Source organism: Lissotriton helveticus, chromosome 3_2 (genome assembly GCF_964261635.1).
Source record: "Lissotriton helveticus chromosome 3_2, aLisHel1.1, whole genome shotgun sequence".
Lineage (NCBI taxonomy): Eukaryota > Metazoa > Chordata > Amphibia > Caudata > Salamandridae > Lissotriton > Lissotriton helveticus.
The window spans coordinates 241,735,614-241,757,807 of NC_136062.1; the positions used below are offsets into that span (position 1 = coordinate 241,735,614).

Here is a 22,194-nt window from a genome sequence, read left to right on the forward strand (position 1 = left end):
GGCCTAGCTCACGGTTGGAAGACGCTTTCACTTGTCATGCTTTTATACCACTCTCCTCTCAGTCCACAATGTGACCTTCTGGGAGTTGAAGTTTTTGAATGCTACTTTTACTTTGTCATAACATAAAAGACAGATTATTTCCATATTGTTACTGAACTGGTTACACACAAATTTCACAAGTGTAAGATATCCCTCTTCAGGTTATTAAAATACATTGTTACATATGGCTATACGTATTGAGTTATATTGAATATCGTATTTAGTGCAACATTATCAATATAGTATTTCACCTATGTGTAGTATATGCCCTGATTCCCGTATGTGCATCGTTTCCATGGTATTATAACTGCAGATTACCACAGGTTTTGTATAGTAGTGGGTGCTGCTTAAGTAGTATTCTTAAAAAGCTATACAATAGCAACCCAATACTCCACGTAGAGTAAGACGTATACCCAAAAAAGGGTATGAACTCTTGAGACAAAGCTCCTCATCAGAGTAAAATAATAGGACAAACCAGCTACACAACTGTAAAACAAAACGGAGATTAAAATAGTCATATCCAGAGTCAAACTCTCTCGCAGTAAGAAAGAAAAGTGCTTAACACTTCAACACCACATGTGCCATAACAACAGAGGCAGGATTTAAATCCCCAACCTAAAGATCCACAACTGTGGCTATATAAAAGGTAAGCAAAAGACCTGATAAAGCCAAACTACAAGTGACCACCCATGAGGTGTTGTATCACTGAATCTGCATGGTTGTCAAATAAACAAACACCATCAAAGGTCATATCTTTCAAGCTCTCTTGAACATTATAGGAGAAGATCGACTCATGCAACCAAGCGTGTCTACGAAGAGCAATAGATCAAGCCATAGCTCTGCCAATAGAATCGGTGGTGTCCATTGCATACTGAATATTAAACTTTGCTATCGCACGGCCATCTTAGACAAGCTGTGAGAGTTTAGGCCTGACCCCTTCAGGGGAAGGGAAGGAAGCAATTGAGTCCCATAAAGCATTTGAGGCTCTGCCTAAAACACAAGACGTGTTTAACGACCTCAAGGCTGAACTATCCAAAGTAAATATATTCCATACACACAGATCTAACCACCAAGATTCTCTACCTGGTGGGAGTAAAGGATATACATCTAGATCTGCAAAGTCATAGCAGCTTCCACGATGAATCCCCTAACAGTAGGGTGACAAGAAAGACAAGGAGGGTCGTCCGTAGCATGACGATGACAATGAGAAATGGCACGATCAACAGGGACATCAGTCACTGGCCTCACCCAAGTACCCAGCATAATATCATACAGAGACTCTCCATAAGGCAGTAATGGCTCAACACCTGTGACACCCTGGTGAAGCAAATCCAATAGGGGATCAGATGACAAAGCCACCAAAGGAAGCAGCAATTTCAAGACCTCAGCTGCGCTCTTTATAATGTTAGCAAAAGCTGCACTAGCCTCCATCCCCATTCAAGGCGGAGAAAGCAGATCAGAAATAGGAGAGGGTGGCAGACTACTATCCTCACCCAAAGCAGCCCCAGAACCTACTACAAGAGGCTGACCAGTCCAACCAAGCGATCGATGTCACTGGCGTCACCTGAACCACCTTGCAATGCTGGAGAAACAGCCACAGAGCCAGCTTCGTCCTCGGAATGCAAAGGAGATGATATAGGATTCGCAGTGGCTATGAGCGTCATCTTCGGCGCCGATCACCGTCCGGACGGCGTTGTATCATCATCCACCAAGAGCGGCGCCTACAGCATCTACCGACGTCGGGCGGCGTCTTATCCACCTCCAGTAAATCTCAACCGGTGCCACCGGCATCACAAACGGAAGCCTCACCAGGCTCCAGGCATAGAGTTGAGGTCTTCGACCGGCGCAGAGGGTGAACCCACCAGCGTATTTCCAGTCAGAGTACCCCCTACCTCCTTGGGATCCGAAGGTGCTCCACAGAGAGGCATGGACCCAAAAAAAACCTGCAGGGCATTTAAGTATGTCTGCATCTGGGTCATAGGCGCCCAGCTCCAGGATAAGGAGGGAGGCTCGGGGTTGACTCTTGTGCAATGTCCTCCGTTAAGGAACGGGAGGAACCAGCAGCCACGAAAGTCAAAGGGCGCTGTGACCTCAATCTCGTATGATGGGATTTTTGTAACTTGGAAGAAAGGCGCCCACGGGAACTGCTCCTTGAACGGCCCTGAGTAGGAACCTCAGAGCAGGAAGGAGACCCATGTCATCTGGCCTCCGACCAGGAGAGCCGCGCCATCAACAGCTTTGTCTGCCTTTCCCGCAAGGTCTTAGGCTTCAGCCATTTACAGGTGTCACACTCCTCGGAGTCGTGGTGCACTGCCAGGCACCACATGCAGATGGGATGGAGATCCGTAGCCGACATCTGTCTAGTACAGGTCTCACACGACATAAAACCTGAAGGCATAGGCACACTGTTCCCCGATGCAAAAAGCAGTCAAAGTAGGACCAAAACACAAACAGCCAGAAGAACCGCTTCTCTGGATCCGCGTTGCAGCACGGAAAAGACAAAACAGATTTCCACGTGACGGAGGTGACTTATATGGCTCCACTGACGTCATGACCGGAGTTGATGTCCTCACGGAGCGGTACGACGCCATCCAAAGGTTCGCCGAGGTACTGCTAAAAAATTATCGGCTCCAGACTGGCGCCTGGGGAGAATTCAAAAGTTAAGGAATTCTGCGGCTATATATCTCGATCAGATAGGGCATGCTAAAGAGGTTTGGCAGGTAGGGTTGCAGTGGGTTTGGGAGGTAGGCTGGGCAGCACGCTGACCGTCCCTGTGGGGGCAGTGAGCACCACAGCCTCTACCACAAAACTGTTGGATTCCCTGTGGGGACTGGATGGGTTGGCATTAAGCCATGCCTCTGCCAAAGCCGCAAAAGGATCCGTGAAACTGTTGTGGTTGGCCCATCACAAGGCATGTCCATCGAGAAGGACTGGACATTGTCCGAGAACTCAGTCTATTGCAGTCACGTATAGCAGCGAATGACAATGCTGGTGCCTATGGCTGCCCGATGGAATTGTTGGTGTCCAAGCCACAATGAATCGTGAACTTGGCAACATCACAACCATCTTCAAATGCCTGAGAGAGTACAGGATGAACATTTTAGGCACACAAGGGAGTACTTGCACCACCGAATCTCAAAGGGCATGTGAGCAGCGTCCCAACAAATAGCTGGTGTTAACAGATCAGAGGGCCACGCTGTTAGAAGAAAGAAAATGTCTGCTGCATGTTTCCACTTGCTTAGATTCCCTATCAGCGGGAGTGGTGGGCAATGTTTGGGATTAGATCGGCTCATGAAGGATTACCCCACTAGGCTTTCCAGCAAGGGGTTCTGTGAAAGAAAAGCTGAGTCACCAAGAGTAGGGTGATGGAGCCTGCCCAATTGTCTATTGACTGGTAGGGCCACAGCAGGATTGGCCCAAGCCCCCAATAACGACTAGTGCCAATAAGTGCCTCATTAAAGGAAAGAAAGGGCTGAGAAGATGTTTGCCTTGGTGGAAGAACTTTTGTCAAGACATTGGTTTTAAACTCCAATGTGGGGAGCTGGGGGTTAAGAACTTCAACCACCCTAAGCATCACCATGGCATGGAAACAAGATCCCTCTGTGGCAGGTAGGGGGGCGGTGGGAGACCTGCCTCCACAGAGTCATGAAGGCCACTAGCCAATTTTAAGTCATTCATGCCTCCTAGGAGGCATCGAAGCCACTAGCCTCTTGTAATTCCTTGTACCGGTTGTAATCTTGGTAGGGCTGAGTTAACTCATCAGTCGGGCTACAGTCATTATCCAAATCAGTCCCAAAATAGAGGATTGCAAAGAGTTTTGTTGAGCCTGTGGTATACATCAGTTAAGGTCAAACTGGTGTTGACCTGGCGTCAGAGAGGACAATCTGGGTTGTCTCTTCAGGTGCAAAGTAGGTATTGGCGTGCCCGACATAGGCTGTGGTGTTGGGAGTAGAGTCAGAGGCAAGATAAGTGTGGAGGGTCCAGCTGACACTGAGGGCAAACCCGCTGGCAGAAGCCCAAGGGGAACCTTCGATCCTAAAGGCCCATCAGAGGGAGTTGGCAGAGATCCAAAGAGCTGAAGCATGACTGCAAAACTTTTAGATCTGATGAAGTGTGGCTGAAGGCCCCGGAAACTAAAGCTGTACCGGAACCAGCTGTGGGAACGGCTCCGAAGTCTGTCAAATTCAGTAGCGAGATCAAGACAGGTGGCACCGCCCCCTCGCTTGCTCAGGCTAATGCTTGTGGTGTGAGGGAGCAGAATCCCGAGTCAACTGCTTATGTTTCTTAGGCTTACCCGAGGACTCAGAGTGAGATAAAGGTCGACCTCTGGAGTGATTCCGTTGATTTTGGGAATGGGACAGAGAGCGGGCCTTGGATGTGGACTTGGAACGGTCCTGTTGCAGAGCCCTCTTATGCTTGGTACAGTAAAATGTTGCCTTGCTTTCTCTGATGGCCTTTGGGTGCATTGAAGCATTGTTGCTCCAAGCCTTGGAGTAGTGGCTTCACCACAGGCATACGTGATGGGGATCTGTCACAGACTTTTGTTTGCGACAATCCATACAGAGCTTGAAACATGTTGTTTGTGGGGGAGACATCCCTTGCACACTGTAAGAAATGTTGTGAAAACATTGAGGTAAGTGTCTCAGAGAGTTGAAAAGGAGCTCTGGATCCGCATTTGGTAGATTGGAAAAAAGGAACCATGCGCACTGCATGTAATTTCTGGAATGAAATAGCATCAGTCTGGAGCCACATAGCACCAGCTTTTGGCACACAGAGGTACTGCTGAAGAGTTTCAGGATATGTTCTGGCGCCTGGGGAATATTAAAAAGGTGAGGAATCTGCAGCGAGAAGTCTCTTTAGGAAATAATAGGGTTGAAATAGGTAAAATTAACATTAATATCTCGCGGTATGACTATCAGTTGATACACAATTGGACCTCAAAGACACGTTCTGCTTAGAATTCAATCTCTTAAACAGATTTTCCTCTCAAGGCTATACTGAAAGGGAGTAATAGCTAAACATGAACAAAGAACGATAGTTACAGATTAAACAAATGTATGCTACACACTTTTAGGCAATGAGGATGCATTAAAAGTCTTTGGCTGGTGTTTATTTACTGGCACGTAACTTTCAAATCTACTACTTAAAGGTGTAATTAAACAGTCTGTATCACTGCACCCTTTGTAGATTTTTCACACAAATACATTCATCCAGTGCAAATAAACCTTAATTTCAGTGTACATACACTGCTGGTTCACAGTGCAAAGTTTACCATTCAATTGTATTTTAAGCTGATTCATACTTGCTTCCAAAGCAGTCAATATACATTCCCATATGGCTACTCTGCATGCAATTAAGCTACCCAACTGCCTGGCAGTCATGTTAGTTAGCCCAAGTGTGAGATGCCCAAAACAATGATCGGATCTTTGAGGACCTCTGTAAAGAACAAATTATTCGGTCAGTGATGGTGCATGCCAGGAACATTACAGCTGTTTGATGGGGTGGGGTGGGCACCCTGAAAGGAATAGCCACACTAGTTTCCCTTGATGGCAGCGCAACTCAACTACCATGCCCGACCCTCAAACCCTTAATTCAAATACCCATAATAAGGCCTAGAGAATAGAGCAGGCCATCCTTGACCCATGCCAGAAACGTAATGAAACACCATGAATAGGGATCAGGTGCTGAGCAAGCATAGCGGGCCAAATACCCTGTGACCTCTCCTCAACCAGCCAGGTTTAATATATTACCACGTTCTATGGGAATAAAATGACCATTGCAGCCCCTCGAAGCTACCTGGCTGCACTTACTAGCTTCTGCTAGAAGTCTGTGAAAATGTTAGGAAAGTAGGCAGTAAGGCAAGGAAGGAGTAGATGCCCACCTGCAATCCTAGTTCTCCTTTAAGGGACTTTCCGGTAAAGGTATAATTAGTTTGTTAGCACCTCTAATCAGAACGCCTTGAAACATGCTGATGTCATCCACTGATAACATTCTGTCAGGAGATTCAGTCAGCCTGGTCTAGAAGAAGACAATGGGGAAGGAGAAAATGATCTGGACATATGACTGAGTCTTGATGAGCAGCACCTGGAGGATGATCTCCTGGAACACGTGGAATTATGAGAATGATGGCTGGAATGATGGTGCGACCTTGATATATACAGTGATCTTGTCCAAAATGGGGATGTTTAGATCTCCTTCATAGAGTAGCGGGCTCAAAGATAACTGAGCCCCTGGAGGCATCACCGGAAGTGGAATGGCTGCAGGGGGGAGAGGACTCCATCAGTGCCATAGTTTGAGCCGGAGGAAGAGTAGGTGGAGAAGTCAAAGGAATTGGGGAAGTCGGATGGGGTACTGGTGAGTGACAATCTAGTATTTCCAGGAGTGGAATGCAGAGCCGGACTGACTACCGGGCAGTTTGGAATGGTGCCGAGCTGGGGGCTGATTTCACTGCAGTGGGGGCTGATTTCATTCATGGAGACCTGCGTGTGCTTCGAAATAATTAAAGCAAAACAAATGTTGTTGAGTACACGCAGGTCCCCATCAATGAAATCAGCCCCCAGCTCAGCAGCATTCCAAACTGCCCGGTAGCCAGTCCGGCCCTGGTGGAATGGTTAGCCTGCAAGACAATAAACTCTTGACTACTCTCAGTCTGAGCTCGTGGGCATCTTCCACTACCAATCCACAGACTTCACTACACCCGCAGAAGATTCCTTGTACCTCCAAGTCAGTGGTGCTTCGATGTTGTAAACTTCCTCAACATCGAATGCTTACACCTTTCAACATAAAATGCCTTATCTAAGGAGAGCCAGTCCTCAAATAAGTAACAACAGTGCCTTCCCTCAATGTCATAGCTCTTAATCTAGAACAGTGCTGGCAGATGGTTCCCTTTCTCCACTGATCTATCTCTCAGTTCATCCAGAGGAGGTCTCTTACTGGGTTCATTGTCCTTCTTGCCTATGTATCTGCTCTTTATCCTTCAGGGTGCGCCAGGAAAAGGTCCTGTTCTGTGTCATGAATAATGGAGTCCGATAGAAAAAGAACACGAAGAAGATGGTTTGGCCTTTTCCTGCCACAAGAAGGACACTTTACAAAACATGATGGCATTTTTGTGAAGACAATAGCAAAAGGTATTCTATACCCTAAAGGATGTTGGCAAAGACAGTTTTAAAAAAGTTCAGAAAGATTCTTCAAGAGAAAAAATATACAACAAGCATTTGCAATGCAATAGGTCTCGCTTTAGGAAATTTTGAGCTATTGGCATTGTAAATGACAATTTTTTTATTTATGTGTTGGTTTTGAAAAATAGTGAAATTAATAGCTTTGTCATTTACAATGCCAATAGTTTTCACTACTGTAAATGTGACACCTGACATTAGTTGTGTAAGACACGCTTGCAAGCAGGACTGGCGTCTTGATGTTTTATACTGTGTTAATGTCATTGTCTGTTTACATGGATCCTGCCGTTAGTTTGAAGTGCATGCATGTTCACCCAGTGGGCATATCTTATATTGTTTGTCTCTGTGCAAAATACCTTTGTCTCAGTCACAGAAGAGTGTTTAAAGCATTAGTGTTGTGTGAGGAAGAATGTACAGAGTGAAAAATAATGTACTGAAAGAGGATAGTGGAAAATTAGAATTAAAATGTTGTCATATCTCAAAATGTGGCGTGTGATATAGAGACAGCAAGAAGTTGAATGGAAGTATGTTTTTGTTTTTTAAAGCAACGCAGATAAAGGGGTGAGAGAGAGAGCCTCCAAAATAGTAGTTATTTCAGTATAACGAGAATTAGAGAAGGAAGAAGCAGGGAGATTATAAGCTATTGCAGTGTGTGATTGTGAGAAGTTGGCCTGGTATATGATGTTCACTTTTCTAGTGAACACCTTACACCAGTCCAAACAACCCTTATGGTGATGGTTGTAAGTCAACCTTATAGACCAGCTATCCTAGTGGTAGCGTGGACAGAACAGTCTTAGGCTAAAAGATTCTTGAGGGCATGTAAAGCCAGCTGTTTTACCATATGTAACCCCTTGAATATCAAATGAAAGGACACCACACAGGATATATATAAAATATATATGTATTTATTTACTAACACACTCCTCTGAACTCTTTATGAGGTCAGAGGCAAAAGCACATAACAAGTTACTTAATCAGGATACTTAAAGTTGCACAATTTACAGTTAGACCCTAGGGGCGAAGCAAACCATATATTAAGAAAGTGGTATAAGTACCACGTCACGAGAAAAGGAAAGGCCTAGGGCCTAGGGAATCGCTGGGGCTACACTATCTGAACCTTAGTTTAGAAGTAGGAGGCCCACAGGCGGCGTGTGCAGTGTCTTTACATACACGCAAGAGTCAATGTTAAGTCAACGGGAAGTTAGAAAAAGAAGGATTTAGGACACTTCCGGTTTAGCTAGGAGGAAACAACTAAAAACCTAGACACTTGGATAGTCAATACCCTTGGGAGCACCGAAGTACTCGCGTTACCTCACCCACAGGAAGCGGGTGCATAGGTGTGAAGATTGTGGTAAATGCTTACTATATCTTTTCCCCTCTACCACTGCATCAGAATGTCCTGTGACATCATGGAATGTTAAGTGCCTGACTCTAGCTAGAGAGTCAGTTGGTCATCTCAGGTGTCAATAAAGAGGGATCTACTACTACACCTGGACTACGCATCATTGTTTATGTACTACAATTTGGCGACGATTTGAAGCTGATGAATCTACGTGTGTCAACTAAAGACAAGTGTCTACAAAAGAATCAAGAAGGAACCTAAACAAACTAAAAGGTAACGCCCAGCTAACCCCACCAGTGTCCTCTTCACCCTGGACAGCCTGCACCCTGGGCGTTTGATAAGTGAAGGAGTCCACTGCGACCTTGCTGTCATCTGGAAATTAGATATCTCCAGCCACAAAAGCGTGTGAGATTCAGCTGGCCTGATCACCCTACTGTGTCCCTATGGCTTTTGCACCGTGACAGTTCGCCCAGCGCTAGCAGTTTCTTTCACAACTGCCAACATCAGTGAGTGTCCTATTACGGCTGCCCAGCACTGGCACCACCCTTCACTACAGCCAATTTTCGTTGAGTGTTATATCAGGCATGTGAAGTTCCTTTCTTCCGGCAATTTTTTTTGTTTTGTTACGGAGCTTTCCAGCGCTGCCAATACTCTTCACAACAGCTAACATCGTGTGAAGTTTCCCCTGCTTTCCCTGTCCTTGCGGTGAACTCGAGAACAGTGTCCTCGTTATGAGCCTACGTCTTGGTGAAGACTGGATTGCATTTAGCGGTGAGTGGAGGACACTTTTGTTTGGTGTTTTTTGTACATCCATGATGCGATGTACTCTTTGACAGTTGAACCGCTACATTTTGAACAAGCCTCCTGCCATGGCGCACACATAGACTTACCTGTCTCGTGAAGCCGTCATCTCTTCTTTTGTGACGTTTGCTCCACTGCCACTGCCTCCTGATTCCGACTTCGGACAGCACGTCTTCATCGTGAACCATCCGGCGCGGACGTAACGCCATGCCGTCAAATTGTTTGGAGTTGCTGCGCGTCTGCGTATGTGTATCTCTAGTGCCGTCACTCGTCCAGAAGTATTTCCGCTCAAGCCTGCCCTGCAGCGCCAGTCTCTTTATACTTTCAATGTCTAATCAAATATTTGGAATACCCTTTCTACTGGCTAGAGCTCACGTTTCTTGACATCGGCTCATTTCAAGTTTCTCTACATCGTAAACGCTACGAACCACAAGTGAAAGCTCAGAAGTGTACTTCCACACAGAATGCACTACGTCTCTTGACTTTTCAGAGGTTGTTTCCTTAAGGACTTTATGACTCACTTTTCACCCTGATGGCTATATACATCTTTGGAACACCGCAAGAGTTTTCACTACATCGCGCTGTTCATTTGATGCTACTCTCTTCCTGGAGCTGTCTACGAAGACCCCGGGTGAGGTATCGCTCACCGGAGCTAATGTTTTTTGTTTTGTCAATTTTTTATGCTTCAAATAATTTGTATATCAGTGAATATTGTGGGTTGGTTGGTATGTTGAGCATAATGAATGGTCCTATTTACCTTGGTCAGGTTGTTAGTATGTTTTTCTTTTATGTTTTTGGTTATCTGTGGTTGTTTTATACTGTACCCTACCATTGGGAGTTTGGGTTGGATTCCTAAGGCAACGTTATAACACTGTGGTGTACCCTTAATTAAGGGAGGATTTGTAGTTTTTGTCACACAGGGTAGGTATCCTATGTTTCACTCTGCTTGTGCAGTTAGAGTGTTTGTGACTTATTAATGCCCCATCCATATACTTAGGGTTAGTACTTATGGTGTACCCTTACTTAAAGGAAGTTGTGGGGTTGTAGTGCCAGTCAGTGCCTACATTTTGTTTCCTAGGGTCTTGTTGGTACCCTTTGGAGGAGTTACGTTGCGCACTTTCACGTGGTGTACCCTTTTAGTAGGGGAGGTTGTCTGCATGTAACTAATTTTTTAGAAAGTTTCAAAGATAAGTATCTTTGTGTACCCTTTTCTGGGGAAGGTGGTGTGCGTTGTCAGCACCGCCATTTAGTGATGTTATCTTGAACAATTCCTACATTGTTCAATGGTGTACCCTTTTGTTAGGGGAGGTTATCTGTGTTGGTCTAATTTGCATCACTCTGTGTGGGTAGTTGAGGTGCGTTGTCAGCGCTACCTCTTGGTGTAGTTGTGTCACAGTTGTCAGTGTGTGGCTGCTGTGTGCTTTGTTCCAGGGGCGTTTGTATCCTCTGGTGTACCCTTTCCTGGGGATTTGTTTTGTTCCACAGTTTAAAGGTTGTCTTTCTAGGTGTACCCTTGGAGGGGAGGTTGTTAGTGCACGTCATGCGCTAGTCTTTATTGCAAGGCATACCCTTTTTCTGTGTAAGTTGTTAATTCATCTTATTGTGCTTTCTTCCATCTGCACACATTTTGTCATTTAGTTGTTACACCCTACTTAGTTTACCGGGATCGCTACCTTGTTTTATTAAGGAGGGTGGATGGGCATGTTATGTAATTTTGCATTTCTTTCTAATGCCTCTTTTAATTTTCTCTCTGCTTCCACACTTGAGTTTCCTGCTTTTCAAATTGTCTCTTTGACTTGCTCTTATGTCTACAGTCTCTTCTGGTTTCTTCTTCTCCATCTTAACTTATTACTTACTGTTGTTCACTAACGGAGGAGGATGTGTGGTAAATGCTTACTATATCTTTTCCCCTCTACCACTGCATCAGAATGTCCTGTGACATTATGGAATGTTAAGTGCCTGACTCTAGCTAGAGAGTCAGTTGGTCATCTCAGGCTGAGGAGCTGGAAGCTCTCTCCTGGTGGGGTTTTCTACTTGTAACTTACTATCCTGTAACTTGCCACCTATCTACTTGTCAATAAAGAGGGATCTACTACTACACCTGGACTACGCATCATTGTTTATGTACTACAAAGATGTGTCGGGATTCGCCGTTGAAGCCTATGGAGACCTGGAGGAAAAATGCTGCAGGCGACCAGGAGGAAGATGTCCAGGTGGATCCAAGGGTGGATCGAGGATGAAGAGGACCTGAAAGCAGAGGGGACAGAGTCTGGGTCACTAGCCAGTGACCGGGTGGAACCAGGAAGGAACCAGACGACGTCGAGGAGCAATGGTGCTGTCGTGAAGCTTGTCTCTTGAGCCATGCGGACCAGGAGGCGTTGAGGACGACCAGGTGCTGGAGAGGAGCTGTCCCACGAAGGTTCTCGCAGATGGAGGGGTCGACCGCCGGATTGAAGTTAACAAGCCTTGGCAAAGGCAACCCACGCAGGATTCAAAGAAGGCTTCTGATGCAGACCAGCAAGGTCTGAGTTGCCTCACCTTTGCAGGGAGGCAAGGGCCAGTCTGGAGCAACCAGACCAGCGAGTTGGTTCAAAAGGATTATCGTCACAGAGACTACTAGCCAACGGGCCAGCAACCGGACAATGCGTCGAGCAGAACACAAGAAGAAGGGCCCCGCGCAGAACTCGTGGAGTGTGGAGGGCTGATCTTCGGTGCAGGTGGAGTTCGGATTCAGGGCTTCTCAATCCCCAGTACACAGCTTCGAGGATACCTCAGGAGCTGAGCAGGTAGCAAGTTGAAGACTTTTCAAGATGTCCGGTCCAACGTGTCTCATCGCCTCCACGGATCTCAGCATGCTGCAGACGTGAAGAGAGGGTCAGAGAGGTATGGAAGCGGGAGCGTCGACAAAGCAAGCCGTTGATTTGCTGGATGGTGCCTGGTTGCCCAGGGTGGTCACTCCTTGGCCACAAGGGAGATTCTTCAGTCTTCAGCTTCAGCAGAACGTCGAAGGTCCAGAGTTTCGTGTCAAGTTTCGATTCCAGGATTAATCTAAAGTCTCAGGACTCAGCTCCTACCCTTATACAACAAAAAGGGGCTGGATTACTTTCTAGGTCCCTCCTATGGGTGGGACCAGGAAGGGGGGTGGTTACACCCCCTCTCCTTTGTCCACTTTCGCCCCAGCAACCGGTGTGAACTGGGGTATGCATGGAGCACCTAGTGTGCCCCAGGCAGTGTCTCATTCTATTCAACCCTCCCTGTCCCAATACACAAAGTCCTGTCTGGGGTGGTGCTCGCACCTCTCCAGGCAGGAAACCTATTGTCCAAGCCTCCCTGACTGGAAGGACTCCCAGCAGCAGGAGGTCAGACTTGTGTCTGTGGCAGCAACATCCATTTTGTGATGCTGGGGCTCTGGTTAACTTTAACCGGGTACAGTAGTTTCAACATGTCTTCTCCCTCTAGAAGGGTGGAATGTTACCCCTGTCGCCAGATATGGCAAGGGGGTAGTATTCCAAAGCGTATGACACCTTACACGACATGTTAGGATAAAGCCAAACCAAAGTTAGCATTAACCGTGAGGATTATAATGCACTTAAGAGTATATGGTATGGCAATATTCATAGAACAGCTATAAGGACATGGTTCAGAAAGCTGCAGACAGGCTCAGCTCATGCTAGAGCACCATCTCACACATAACCAAGCACTCTGCCTCCATGATTGTTAAGGCCTGCCATAGGAGTGACTTATAGGTTACTATGTGTCTATATATAGGGTAGGTATAGGGATACTATACCTAAGCAAGGGGTGATTACACGACCTTGGGGTGGCATAATATATGCTGCAGCCCCCCGTAGGCCTTGGGTGCACCTATGCCCTGGGTACCTATGGTACACTATACAGGGACTCACAAAGGTGACCCAATATCCAATTGGGTATGTACCTACAGTACATGGAGTCCATTTTACAGAGAGAGCAGATAGCCTGGGGTCCTGAATAGCAGGATCCCAGGTCAACTAAGTCGAAAACCAGCTAAACACTAGGCAAAAAGTTGGGGGTAACCAGAGTCAGGTTTCCACCTTCCTACAGTGATGTTTTAAATCATGAACAGTTTAAAGTTGCTCATTTGAAATGCCATATTGAAAAACAAGAAACTGGAATAATATGAAACACAGAACCTGTATGAACGGAGATTGGAAGCAGGTGGGAATGGGAGAGAGAGTCACTCATTTACATAGTTTTTTAATTTTTTATTTATTTATTGGCATTTCAAAAACAGAAAGCAAAGAAAAACAGAGGGCTAGCACAGTGATCAGGAGCAGGCATCTACATTACAGGCAAATAAAAAGGACATCATTTCAGCAACAATAAACAATACTGACTGACAATAAAATCATATTCACATCCAGTACACTCAGATTGAGCTCTTCGAGAGCTTATCGCACATAGTCTCAAAACCAGTCCGGGGTCCCTTCGTTCAGCAAGTACCTACTCATCAGTATGAGTGAGCGGACCCACCAGTGACCCCTCCTCCGTCGCTGCCGTGTCAACCTCATGTGTAATGGAAACATCCCTGTCAGTCCTATTTTCCATGTACAGTGTCCAGAAGTTCTTAGGTCTATTACGGGGTGGCAATAAATCCCTCTATAACTCTGTTTGTGTGCAGCAGTAGAGCATCTCTTTAGACCACTGGAAGAGCGTCGGAATCGGGCCTCGCATCCAGGAGAGTGCAACGCACCTCTTGGCGACAAGAAAGGCCATGTCAACAAGTCTTCTGTGTTCTGTCGCTATGGTCTTAGAGTACCCTAAAATAGCCAGCAGTGGTGTAGGGGCCAAAGAAAGTGCAGTGACTCTATTCACTTCTCCATAAACTGCACTCCAAAAGGCAGAGATTCTCGGGCAGGACCAGGAATGGTGTAAAAAATCAGCCAGCTGATCTCCGCATCTCTCACAGCTAGGGCTCTATCGCAGTCTGTATCGAAAAAGCCGTTCCGGGGTGTAATAGACCCTGTTAAAAAACTTAAAATGCAGCAAACGATGGCGGCCATTTAGCTATTTCTTTTTGATATTAGCACAGCAGTATCGCCACGTGACATCTAGTAATTCAACGCCCAAATCAGTCTGCCACGCCAGACGGGGCTTAGTGTAATCAGTCGTTCTTTCAGAAAGAGTGATACGGTACAGGTTCATTATTAGCTTAGTTGAGGTTTTGGCATTAACGATAAAATCATATGCCGTAATCACCGGAGGCTCCGTCATGTCCTCCCCCAACAGGTCCTTAAGCGCATGTCTAACCCTGTGAAATTGAAAGCGTGGAAGAAGGGAGCGAGTAGTGTCCTCAGATTCTAACTCATCCCAAGTACGGGCTCTACCTTCCGAGAATAAGTCTCCCATATGATGTATATCCAGAGCATCCAGCGCTGCCAGCACACCCCTGTCCTTGCAGGGGGCAAGCCATGAGCGCCAGGACAAAAGTGCTTTAGGGGCATACAGAAGCGAACAGGCTTGCGCATCCATCAGGTGGTGCCAAGCGTGTGTAACGACGTTCAGGGAGTTAAGGTAGCCCGTCCGGCGATCTCTCGGCCGAGACATCAACGCGGGTAGAGGGGTCAGAGCTGCAACAATCGATTCTATGCTTATGTGCGGAATATCCGCCGATCCGTGTATCCAGTGATACACGTGCGCACGCTGCGCAGCCCGGTAATAAAGCTCCAAGTCCCGAGCGTTTCAGTCCGCCCTCCTAGTAGGGGCGAATGAGGATGTCCCACGCAACTCGGGGTTGTTTCCCGGCCCATGCCAGTCGGAGGATAAGCGAGTGGAGCTGCTGGAAAAACACACGAGACAGGACCATGGGTATGTTGCTAAACAGGAACAGGAAGCAAGGGAGCACTATCATTTTTATAAGGGAAATACGGCCCATCAAGGACAAAAGAAGGGCTATCCACCTAGTCACATCGTCCTCCAGCTTAGATACCGCCACCCCATAATTCTCTGTAAGGACCACATCGCAATCAGTGTGCAATCGGATCCCCAGATATCGTACCGCATCCGTCGTCCACTGTATAGGATAGTCTGGTTCAAAACGCTGGGTAGCAGGCGTGAGCGGAAACATGAGCATTTTTGTCCAACCTCACGTAGCACCGTTGGCAGGTTCACCTCCGGGTCACGCACATACAATAATGTGTTGTCCGCATATGTGGACACTATCAAGTTGTATGAGGGGAATCGGATACCCCTATGTCCATGGTATTCGCGCAAGGCGCACGCAAGAGGCTCGGTCACCAAAGCGTAGAGTATAGGAGAGAGGGGACATCCCTGCCTAGTGCCATGACCAATATTGAAGGGGTCCGTGGTAAGCGACCCAATACGGACCCGAGTCGTTGGGGAAGCATACAGCGTGTTCAGTAGTTGGATGAATAGATCCCCCACCCCTGTACGGCGCAAGACGTGTCGCAGGAAAGGCCACTCGACAGAGTCGAAGGCCTTTTCCATGTCCAAAAAGACCGCGACGGCAGAGAATTCTGGTCGAGTGTGTTGAAATGCCGCAAACACCGTCCTTAAGTTGTAAGTGAGGTTACGACTGGGGACGAAGCCCCCCTGTTCAGGAGCGACTAATGTAGAGACCATAGGGCTGAGGCGATACGCAATGACTTTAGCAAAGATCTTTGCGTCCACATTCAGTAACGAGAGCGGGCGGTACGAAGAGCAATCCCCAGGTGGGTTCCCAGGTTTAAGAATAGCGACAATGATCGCCTCTCAAATCGTGGGGGGCATCTCACCCGTCTCTGCCATGTTTTCAACCAGCGTCAATAGCCGGGGGATCAGCAGATCGGAGAACGCTTTATAAAACGACACAGTGAGACCGTCACTGCCAGGCGCGCTCCCGGCCCTCATTGACGATAGAGCCCAGACAATTTCCTTGCGCTCAAACAGCCGTACCAAGAACTCGCGGTGCGAGTTAGGTAGCCATGGTAGTTCAATATGAGTCAGATAGTCCAGTATCCGCTCCTCCGGGGCAGGGCCTCTGGAGGCGTATAATGAAGTATAAAACTCTTGAAAACGGTCCACTACCTGCCCTTCAGACAGGGGCTCATCTGTCTGGGGGGATCTCATGTCTGGGATCGCTGTACTACTCCTGCGCTGCGTGGCCAACTGCGCCAGAACCGACCCAGGACGCTCCCCCTCTCCGTAGGTTCGCGCAGTGGCATATTTCCCCAAATGCTTGACCTCTGCGTCAGCCTCCTCATGATACTCTTGCAGAGTTTGTGCAAGCTCCTGCACCAAACCCTCACCATGATCCTGTAGACGACGTGTCTCAATGTCCTTAAGCCTGTTCTCCAGCAGCGCCAGGCGTCCTCGTATAGATTTAAGGAACCCCGCATGCTTAGAGATGACGACTCCCCTTATGAACGCATTGAAGGCCTCCCAGACGGTCAAGAACGAGTCAACCGGACCAACGTTTGTGTCAAAAAATTCCTCGATGGCCTTGGCCAGTTCCTCCCTAAATGTATCTTCCAGCAATGAATAGGGGGGGAAGCGCCATGCAAATGGTGGGAGACGTTTCGCCGGCACAGTAAGTGAGATAAGAACAGGGGAATGTTCCGAAAAGGTGCGCGGGAGTATCGAGCACGCCCGGATCTGAGAGAGGAGAGGGGTAGAGGAGAACCAATAGTCAATCCTCGTATGGATGTCATGTGGAGCGGAGTAGTGTGTGTATCCCCCTTGAGTAGGGTGCCTGGATCTCCATACGTCCTGCAGTCCTAGACGTGTCATCTCCACATCCAGCTTCCTAGCAGAAGCCGAAGGGCGGCGCTCGGGGCCATCAGACAAGCAACGAAACCCCCCACCCCAGCCTGCCGTCCCCCCCCAAATCAAGAACGCCCTTCCAATCCCTACCTCTCGCCCACGCTTTCCCATTCCCAACTAGGCCGCAGACAACACCTCCCTCCTTCCGCCCTTCCCCCAACCTCCTTCTCATACTAACCCCCCTCACCTCCCCTAGAATCCCCCGAACTCTCAGTCCCCAAACAAAACTGTAACCAAAAACAGTGGGATACACGCTGGGGCAAAGGTAGCTAACAATAAGCGAATTCCCCGAAAGGCCAAAGGAATAATGCTGCCAGCCCCTCCCCGTCCCTGAACAAAGAAGAAAAATCAATTTACGTACAACCAAATCCCCCAAGCCCTTAGCATCCAAATTAAGCTTTTACCAGAGAGAGTGTGATACCCGCAGGGGCAATAATGGCTAACAGTGTGCAAGCACCCCTTAAAGGCAACAGTAGAGAGCATCGCGCCCCCTCCCCATCCCTATGCAAAAACATAAAGCATTTTGCGGGCAACTTAAACAGACGATTGCGTCACATCACCAATATAATCATAATACATAACGAACAATCCAAGCTTCAATACACATCATGGAATAATAGAAGGAAGTGAGAGGAGAACTATGTCCTCATCATGTATACCATCCCAGCCAGAGCGCGCGCTTGAATGGAAATCATACCTGGCTTCCAAGCACACATCCCCACTAAACAAACCACTCTATTGCAGCATGAAACACCCCCAGGAAACCAAGGAGCATCACCTCCCGCATCCCATTCCCACCCCATCGACCCCCCCGCGTCCCAGCAAAGCATGATACATTGCTTTTCTGCATGTGGCTCATCTAGTCCTGTTCATCCAAGGAGTTTCCCTCAGCCGCAGGAGAGTGGACAGGGGAAGAGCGGCTCTCCTTCCACCAGTCTTTCATAGCCTTCTGCAGCGCCTTAGGGTCAGTAAAGATCACGGATTTCCCCTGTCTGTTTATTCTCAACTTTTCCGGATACAGCATCGCGTAGTCTGCGCCCATTTCCCGTAGCTGTCTCATCATCGGTTGGAACTGGCGCCGCGCCTCCTGTACTCTTGCAGTAAAGTCCGGAAACAGCGAAAGGGTCGAGCCCTCGTATTGCAGCGGCTGTTTCTCCCTCGCAAGTGGAAGTGCCACGTCGCGGTCTCGGTAGTTGAGCAGTTTGGCTATTACAGGCCTGGGCGGCGCCCCCGGCTTAGGCCTCGGGCGAGAGAACGGTGTTTGACTACAAACATGGCGGAAAAGGCAGAATCTACCAGCAGGGACTTCAGAAGGCGTTGAATGAAGGTTTCCATGTTCCCGGTCTGCGTGGACTCCGGCAGCCCCGTAATACGGAGGTTACATCTCCGGGAGCAGGCCTCCAAATCCTCAGTCTTGTCCTGGAACAGCTGCATCGCCCTAGCCAATTGCTTACCATCTGTGTCTAAGGTGGTCTGGGCTTCCTCCACCTACGTCAGCTGACGTTCAGACATGTCCAGGCGCTCCGCATGTTTGTCGAGCCTCTCCGCCATGTGATCCATGCGGTAGGAGAGCGTGTCCATCTTAGTGCCCAGCGACGCTATTCCCCCCTGGAGGCTTTTCTCCATCGCCAGTAGTAATCTGTGAATGTCCTGCTGTGGGGGGTCCTCAGGCGGGTCCCGGTCACCCATGTCCTTCCCTGAGGCAGTGTCACCTGACTTGGAGCTCCTGGGATCGAACGACAAACAATCACCTGCGGCGCTAACAGTGGTGACCTATGCTTAGCAGTCTCTAGTGTAGGTCAGGTAGTCCAGGGCCAATAACTGCGCCCCGCGCGCTGGGTGTGAACCCCTCCTCAATCCGCCGGGCTCTACCGCCAGGGAATCCCCTCGCGTCATACCCCCGTCAAAGGCACCAGCCAACAACGCAGGGGAGGCGTATGCCACACTGTTGGGGCTTCCAATTCCCCAGGCCCAGAGCTACATATCGCGGGGTTCCAATTTTGCCATCCAGTGGTGAGGGGGTGCGGGGGGAGGGTACACAGGACCTCACTGGGTCAGCAACAGCAGTATCTCGAAGTCCCTGCAGACTCCAGGGTCAGTGTCCATCAAAAAGCAAGGGTGGTCGCTCTTTCATACACCATCATTGTGCAAGGCTCCCAGCTGTGGCCCATCAGTCGTGTCTCCACTTAGCCCCTGCAGTGACTAGTGGGGGCTCACATCAACGCGAGGGGCGCCCCAACTCCACTTCCTTCCACAACCGTCTGGGGCACGGGGCACCTCACTATGACTGTCAAACTTAACAAACATTGGCAAAGCCAGAAGCTTTTGCCTATTTGACCTATTGACCTTCCCGATGCTTTTTGCCAGTGTTGCGTCCATCAGGAAAAATAATTGTTTTTTTGCCGACTCTGTGTAGCATTGGCCAAATAAAGAGGGGGTGGGGAGGCACAATGACTGCTGTGTCATTCTCCAGGCATGCATATGTGATATATTCATGTCCATATATCACCACTCATGCGTGCGCCTCGGAAAGGATGTGGGTGGAATTTTACGTTGTTTTTCTACCGATCCAAAAGTTTAGGTGCTATTTGAAACAGCAAATGAAGAAAAATGTAATTTGAGCTGCGCAAAAGTGCTTTTTGCATTGCGCAGTGACCTGGCAGCAATTTACAGCACCTTACTCTCCCACAAATTACATTAAACAAAAAAATTAAAGGACAGCATATACTTTGAGGAACAATGGAGAAGTGGATGGGAAGGACGCAGTAGAGAGTTGGCAGTGAGTAAGCAAAGGAGGCACTTATGGCTGAGCTCATGTCGGGGAGGGGAGGAAATAAATAATAGAAAAGAAAAGCCTTCAAGGGGTGGCGAAAGCAATGGACAAGCTTGTGGGTCATGTTGAGAAGCTTCAAGCACTGAGGGTGGATTTGAGTGTTTCCTAGGGGCAGAACCAGCAGACGGGGTGAGAGCTACAAAACATGTGCATGCTCATGGAGTGCTGAATTAAAAAGAACAAGCCTACACCAAAAAAAACAGGGATGCACTCATTATGTACACGTGAACGTTGTGGTCCTTGTTAATGATTGTTCTTATGGACAGAATGTGCCAGTGAGACGTATAGAACAAGCTGTGCCAAGGACTAAAGGTTCACTCGCATTCACCGGAGCACTTGAGTGAACAGCGCATGCCACTTCCGCGATTGATGCACGGAGTAGGCCTGTTCAATAGTGATTGATCGTACGAGTTATCGAGGCGTCTGTTTAGGACACAGATAACAAGGTTGTTGCTCTCTTGGTGTCAGGAGCCTATGGGCCCGTCTCTCTTCTCTCATTCTTGCCACACGATTGACAGTGGCTGTTTTTGGTGCCCTTTCCCCCACCTCACCAGTCCTGATGATGACCCCGCAGTATGGTGCAAGTGGACCTACATCAACAGGGGTCGAAACGTCGACTTATCTTTTACCTGTCCTACCTGAATATAACAGAACATTCTTGACTGTTTTACATTATTGGGATAGGATTTAATTATTTATGTATAACAGTGCTCTATGGCAACAACTGTGTGCTCATGTGATGTCAACCATGAAAATGTACTGATGTGACCACATGTGACCTTTTTCTATCACTTTAAACCCTTACCAAGCACTTACCCCCTTTCTTCTCACCCACGCCCCCTTTGGGCATGTAATACGTTTTGTACAAAGAATGCATAATACGTTTATGACCGAGGATGTGTATAAATAACATCACTCAGGAAATATAGCTTCATTGTTTTCGATTTTGTGATTTACTTATTTGCTAACTAATTTTACAACTGGGACCCCTTTATATGTACCTAAGGACTAAAGGTTCAGCAACATGCAATATTAATGCAGAAACAATGGGCCTGAGGGAACCGGTTCTCCTTTCACTCTCGTCACGGTGCAAGGAGGGAAACCTCTGTTCGCAAGCAGCCGCCGTGGCCTATCTGTACAAACGTGCTGCTCCCCGCCTCAGGTCTAACAAATCCCCCCGGCGTTACTTCATCGTGCACCACGCAGACCCTCAGGCTTCCACTGGCGCGAGTCACATTCTCATGTTTGATGTGAATTGGAGATCAGCGCGCTTCCAGCTGAAAAGGGTGAGAGATGAGATTTCAACCAGCCCACGAGAGAGAGGCTTCCTGTTTCACAACAGTCTTGCTATATAAATAAGCGATGGGGGTAAGGAAAGTGAAAGCGCTTGACACGTGTATTCACAGGAACACACATGCATTCCTTACGCACTGCGCATGCGTGCGACCAACTTTACCTGGGGCATGGAGCGCGCGGCAGTGTCGGGGGCTCCCGTGAGCTGAGGGAGCCCCGCGTGTTGTAGCCCGTGTGATGGAGGCATGGAACCCTCCCTCAGAGAGAAGTCCGACGGGAGCCCACCCCGCCTTTGTGAATGCTACTGCGGGGCTCCTGTGAGCATGATGGAGCCCCGCGTGTGACCAGAAAAGAGGCCCCCCTGCCACGAGGAAACCAGCCAGGGAGCAGCGCAGATCCCCCACAAGAGCCGGTAAGTGGGGCGTGTGGGGGCGCGCTTGAGCATTACAAAAAATGCAATGCTATTGCAGGAGGCTGACTTGCCTCGGAAGCGGGACAGGCAATGTGCACAGCGCGTGTCTGTACGTGCGCGTACACCTGCACAAATCGCCAAAAGCTCTGCACGTGCCCATCTCCTGTCCCACTTCCGAGGCAAGTCCCCAACAATAAGCATCGCTGGTGACAGCGCTTCGCGCTGCGTATGCCAGGCCCAACCTAAAAATCTGTGCTCAATGCTTCAGGGTTCTGTCACTTGGATTCGAAAAAAGAACTGGAGCAACTGCCACAGAGAACGTGATGGGAGCTGTGACCCCTTCAAGATGCAGTGCCAGTTTCTCAGTAGTAGACATGCTGAATGCCGTATTCTGTGTGGCAAAATGTGGTGCGTTCAACGTGGGAATTAAGGACGGTAAAGAAAGAAGAACTCAAAAGGGGAGTTCCTGAAGACAACTCGCATCACTCCCTTTCAGTTG

General features: G+C 48.2%; 1 protein-coding gene across 4 annotated transcripts in view; it reads right to left on the bottom strand.

Annotated features, from left to right (window-relative positions):
• The window catches only part of PPCDC (phosphopantothenoylcysteine decarboxylase), a 1,035,307-nt gene that overhangs the window by 417,378 nt on the left and 595,735 nt on the right, over window positions 1-22,194 (bottom strand). The window lies entirely within an intron of this gene.